This window comes from Mauremys reevesii, linkage group 3, assembly GCF_016161935.1.
Source record: "Mauremys reevesii isolate NIE-2019 linkage group 3, ASM1616193v1, whole genome shotgun sequence".
In the NCBI taxonomy this organism is placed as follows: Eukaryota; Metazoa; Chordata; order Testudines; family Geoemydidae; genus Mauremys; species Mauremys reevesii.
In genome coordinates, this window is record NC_052625.1 from 176,867,978 (window position 1) to 176,874,352 (window position 6,375).

The window sequence follows — 6,375 nt, forward strand, 5'->3', positions numbered from 1 at the left end:
TTTATTAACGGGATGTCATATGTAAGGCACAGGAGGTACCGGTAATTGCCCCACTCTACTCGGCACTGATGAGGCTTCAGATGGAGTACTGTGTCCAGTTTTGGGCACCACACTTCAGGAAAGATGTCTTGGAAAGAGTCTAAAGGAGAGCTACAAAAATTATACAAGGTTTAGAAAACCTGACTTATGAGGAAAGGTTAAAAAATGGGCATGTTCAGTTTTGAGAAAAGACGACTGAGGGGGGACCAGATAACAGTCTTCAAGTATGTTAAGGGCTGTAATAAAGAGCACCATGATCAATTGTTCTCCATATCCACTGAAGGTAGGACAAGAAGCAAGGGAGATGTAGGTTAGATATTAGGGAAAACTGTCCATCTATAAGGGTAGTTAAGCTCTGGAAAAGGCTTCCAAGGGAGGTTGTGGAATCCCCATCATTGCAGGTTTTTAAGAACAGGTTGGACAAACACCTGTGAGGGATGGTCTAGGTTTATTTGGTCATGCTTCAGCAAAGGGGCTGGAGTTGTTGACTTTTTGAGGTCCCTTCCAGCCCTACATGTCTATGATTCTGCGGGGAAAGAGGGCATGCTCAACTTCACATACCCAGCATACACCCGTAAGGCTTATCAAGTATTTAAGCATTTAATGGTAGTTCAATTAAATAATTAATGCACTGGATTCCTTTGGAACTATCAATCACATTGACATTAAAAGAAAATAATGTGATTATGAACAGTGTAACCATACTGATTAACAGATTAAATCCCAGCTTCTCTCTGTACTGTACCTGCTTTAAAACATGACTTTTATGCTTTAAAAAAATAGGCTAGTAGACGATGAAGTGTATGTAAGCCTGCTGAGCGTAAGTGAAATTTTTAATTAAAAATGTATGTTTTCAAGATAAAATAACTTCCTGTAATGTAGGATAATGAAGAGATAATGTTCCTGGCAGAGGTGTACGACTCACAATAAGTGGCTTTTGGGGGCGATTAAATGCCAAAGCAAAGCCTAAGTGTTTGAAAATCACAAAAACCATTTATTATAAGTATACTCCAGTTCCACGGGCATTGTTCCTGTTACACTGCAAAACAAAAGAGATCTAATAAACTACAGCCTTCAAGAAGCAAAGAAAGAGAGAAAGAACAAACAAGAGTGTGTTCTTGTTTCACGGCAATTTGAAAGTCCTGTATTACTCTTGCTCCTGTGGATTTTCCACTCATGTTATACTGGAGGCATTCAAAGAGTGAAATTCACCCCTGTGCAAAAAGTCATCAGAAGGCCTCTGTGTCAAGTGGTGACATGCTTCTGCAGGGGGGTGGGATGTCACCTAAAATGAAGGCAAGGGTCTAAAAATAAACAATAATTTGAGGAAACAACCAGCGTAGAAAGACAATACTATGGCTGGCCACACAAATGGTCCAATCCTATATACTTTAGTATCACTGAAACCATTGGTGGTTTTGCCTATATAGCACAGCACTTCATTTTCAAGCTCCATAGTACAAGAAAGTATTTCCATGTCCTGCATTTAAGGGATATGCTTTTATCTTACTGAGCTGTAAATGCCTGCAGTCCATTTGTCTGATGATACAATATAATACAATATGTTTTAGGTACGTTGCATAAAAACATGGAATTCAATGTTCAACATTCAAACTTAATAACTAATGTCTCACCTACCAAGCATTCTGTTCATTGGTTACATTTTCCCAACACAACATATATGTGATATTAAACCTTAAAGCTGATAATGCAGAATATACTAGCTGCATCATAGGATTCACATTCACACTGTAACTTGTTTGTTTTTATTTATATATTTTTCCTTTGTTGAAGATTAGTTCAATTAGTACAATGACCAATGCAATTAATGGACAGAATGACATACACCAGTATATTTTCTATGGTGCTAATTGTGAGGGTATGGGTACTGTTTCTTTAAATCTACAGAAAGAAACTAGACAGGAGGTAGCTGGGGAAGGATTGAGGCAGAAGCTCTACAGTAATCAGAGATAGAAAGAAATAGTAGCTTTAGGGATAATACTTTTTTCGGTTGTAATAAAGTCCTTTGTTCAGTGTTACAACTGAGTGAGTCTTTCTGTTTGTTTTCCCTGGCAATAGTAAGAATGAGTAAAGATATTTTATATTAAAGAATTAAGATTCTAGATTGCCTTGATAATATAGGATTGTTACCTACAATGTATTTTTCATGACTTGATCAAGGCTACTTTTAAATGGTACAAGCAGTTGTACTTAAGATTACTTGAGAAGTAAGTCTGCTTAACTGATAATGTGGAAAACGAGTCTGAATTCCTGCAACTAAAACAAAAGAGATAGGGTTTTCAAAGTATATATCAAAGGAATGAAAATTTGTTGAGAAATAGGGAAGATATAGTAAAAATTTCAGCTGGGAAGCAATTAGTCTTGCTTTCCTATAAGCTGTCTGAAGACAGCCTTGTATTTTGTTGGGCCTCACAGTCGCCATGTCATGTGTCAGTGAAACTTCATTCTGTCAACATCAGATTTGTAGTGCGCCACTAAATTTTGAAATGAAGAGTTGGCATGAACTCTGTTAACCATAACCTCAGGCTCTTCCTGGAACTGTGATCCACCCACGCCATGCAACCTTCACTGAATATCACGTTAACACTCCTCCCCCATGCATGGCTGTTATACTGTATGTGAACAGCAACAGTCAAATATAAAAGACCAAGAACCAGCTGCACTCTGTTTCTTAACTTAACTTTGCATATTTACCACATATTCCCCCAGCAAGACACTAATTATTTTTATTTTATTTAACACTAACCCTCATGTTAGGCACTTTACAGACAAGGAAGAAGGCAAAGCCTCTGCCCTAATGGCCTTTATAATCTAATCTGAGGGATTTTGATAACAATTTCAAAGAACAGATCCCTGAGATCTATAGAGTTTGCTAAATGATAGCTCAATACACTTGAGCAGTAATTACAAGCTCCTAAGCAAAACAATGGCTTTGTGACCCTGAATAAAAATCATCTGCAAATGCCCTATGAAATTTGGGCTAACCGTTTAAGGCAGTTGCATATATTCAAAATTGTGGGCATAATATCATTGGGTTAGTTTTATATGTTGCATCCTTTTGGGCTACAGATACAATAGCTCAAATAGTGCCAGGGTAGGAGGGTTCCTAAGGCACCTGCCTGAACACTACAGCGGAGTCACTACTCTTGCCATCAGAGTTCAAACCAGGAATGGCCAGCCTCCCTTTGAACCCATTCAAACACCATGGTATTGAATGTTTGATCTGAATGTTTATTAGGTTCTTATTTTTTTCTTAGGAGAGCATGAGAAAAGGAAGGAGAAGAAAAGGGTCAGGGATTTTTAAAAAATCTAATGGAAGAAACAGGGAGTGAGTAGAGAGGAAAGAGTGTGAAAAAGGAGCCAAGAGGGATAGAGAGAGAAATTCCAGTGAAACTATAAAGGTAATATTGTTAGAGTATAAACTGTGGAACACCTTCTTATGCCAGCCTTATGAGCAGGGGATGCATTTCTGTCCAGGTTTCATTTTAGCTGGAACAATATGTTGCTGTTGTTTTCATTTAATTGCCCTAAAAGAATAACATGGGTTTAAGGCAGATATAAAAGGCTGCAAATTCAGAATGCAGGGATTATTTTAATCCAAATAGATTGAGCAGCTCACAAATCTTCAAACTCCATGAGGTCAGCCCATACGTAATTCAAAACTCACTTACTCCAAGGATTTCCACTGGCTGCCAGCTATTGATAGGGTGACCATATTTCCCTAACTAAAAATGGGACGTGCAGGGCTGGCCCAAGCCACCTGGCATAGCCACTCATGCTCCCCCCGTCTCTACACACACACATTCCTCTGTGACTCCAGTTGAGCCAAGTAGCAGATATGGGAATGGGGGGAGGGAGGAATGGGTATGGGTTGGGATCTGGGCAGCAAAGCAGGGTGTAGGTGTGCGAGTATGTGTGGGTAATTCTAGGCTTGGAGCCGGGAGGCGAAGCTATTGGACTATGATCCAGCTAGCGATGTGATGCCCCTTTGGGGGCTGGGAGGGCAGAGGGGCAAGAAGGAGGCTCTGGGTAGCAGGAGAGACCAAGGATAGCAGCCCTGGGGAGATAGGAGGAGGCCAGAAAGTGGCAGAAGCGACTGCAGGCAGACTGGGGACAGAAAGAGGCTGGTTGGGGCGGGGGAGAGGGCTAGAGAAGACTCTGGGGACTGGTTCAGAAGGACAGGCGATGTGGAGGACACAAGGCTCTGGGGACCACTCGGGGGGCACAAGGCCAGGGTGGGTGCTCTGGGACCGCTTGAGGGTGGGGGGCACAAGGCCAGGGTGGGGGGCTCTGCAGACCACTCGAGGGCAGGGGACAAAAGGTTGGGGTGGGGGGCTCCGGGGACTGCTTGGGGGTGGGGACACAAGGACAGGGTGGGGTGCTCCAGTGGGGATGAGGGCATGCTGTGTTCGGTGCCCCAGTACAAGCAGATGCTGCGGGACCCAGTCAGGCACCTACCAGCCAGGTTGCCCAGTAGGACCCAGGGTCCATGTGTTACAGCACCATGGCCAGGCTGTCTCCATGGAAACTGGAGACGAGTTTGAGTTAGGGGCCCTACAGAGCTGCCCTCTGATTGGGCTGCAGAATAAGCACGTGACATCCCATCATTCCCTGATTGGAGGGACAGGGCATAGCAGACACACATTGACCAGGCTCCCATGTAGCCTCCCGGTGGGGAGCGGGACACAGGTCATGGGCTGCACACGGGGCGTGTGGAGACTCCCCCCCCGCCCCGAAAATTGCTGCTCGCCCCCTTGAACATTCCTCGACATCCCACTAAGGGGAGCATGCCCCCACTTTTTTTGGCAAAACTGAGCATTTGTCTCATTTGCTTTCATTGGCAAGAAAAAAAAGTTTTGTTGCAAAAAAAAAGTCAGGATGTCTGAGACGGGGCTTAAAAAGGGGACTGTCCAGGCCAAAACAGAAAATATGGTGACCATAGTTATTGTCCGGATACATTATCCTGGGGTTGTGGGGCATTTTGGGGGCCGTTTACAATCTTTTTTGGCAACAGTTTTCAGTTCTTCCAGAAATGGTAGATGATATACATCACAGAGGATTTCTCCAGAATACAGTAACTCCTCACTTAACGTAGTTATGTTCCTGGAAAATGTGACTTTAAGTGAAACGATGTTAAGCGAATCCAATTTCCCCATAAAATTAATGTAAATGGCGGGGGGGGTTAGGTTCCAGGGAATTTTTTTTTTGCCAGACAAAAGGCATTATATAGATTTTAAACAAGCAATTTAATACTACAATCATCACTGCTGAGTATGAAGCTTGGTTGAGGTGGTGGAGTCAGAGAGTGGAAGAGGATGGATTGTCTGGCTGCTCCTCTTACTGTTCTTGCAAGCACAGGCACTGACTTTGTCAGGGGCAGGGGGCTCAACCCTCAGCCCATCCACTCCACTCCTTCCCCCAAGTCCCCACCCTTAACCCGCCTCTTCTCCCCGCACTTCCTCCCCCTTTACTTCGCACGCTGCGTCCTTGCTCCTCCCCCCCTCCCTGCCCTCCCTTCTGAATGCTGCAAACCAGCAGATTGCCCTGGGCAGGAGGCAGGGGAGGGACGGGGAGCCTGCGCGCCGAGTCCTTGCTCCTCCCTGCTCCCTCCTGCCCGGGGAAATCAGTTGACTTGCGGCGTTTAGGAGGCAGGAGGGAGGGGGAGGAGCAAGGACTTGGCGTGCAGGAAGGCGCTAATCCACGGGGTCTGCTGATGGGTGGGAGGTGCTGGAGGAGCGGGGTAGGGAGGCTGCTAGTTGTGGAGAAAGCAGGCAGCCAAACGACATAATGGTGGAGCATTGCACAACTTTAAATGAGCATGTTCCCTAATTGATCAGCAACGTAGCAACAAAACAACATTAATCGGGACAACTTTAAGTGAGGAGTTACTGTACATACTGTCTTGTCTTTGCATTTATACTGAAGATAAAAGTCGGTAATGACATCCAATACCTCTAAATATCAGGCCAGGTGTATGTGTCTGTGTTCATGAACACAAACGCACACACACTATTTAAACATTAACAGTCCAGGAAACCTGGGTAATGAGCATTACATCCTTCCTTCTACTCTTCTTTTCCTTGTCTGCTCTCCCTCTCTATTTCTCCTCCATCATCCCTTTCTCCTCTATTCTATTATCTTTGTTTACTATGGTCCGAGTTTTGTAAGGTACTTAAGCACATGCATAAAGTTATGCACAGACTTAGATGCATGCACACACGCCCACCCCCCGCCCCACATAGGGTATCAACCAACAACATCTAAGGTTTCATTCTGAAGTATGAGGTAGAATGCAGGAGTGCCATAGATTTGGCA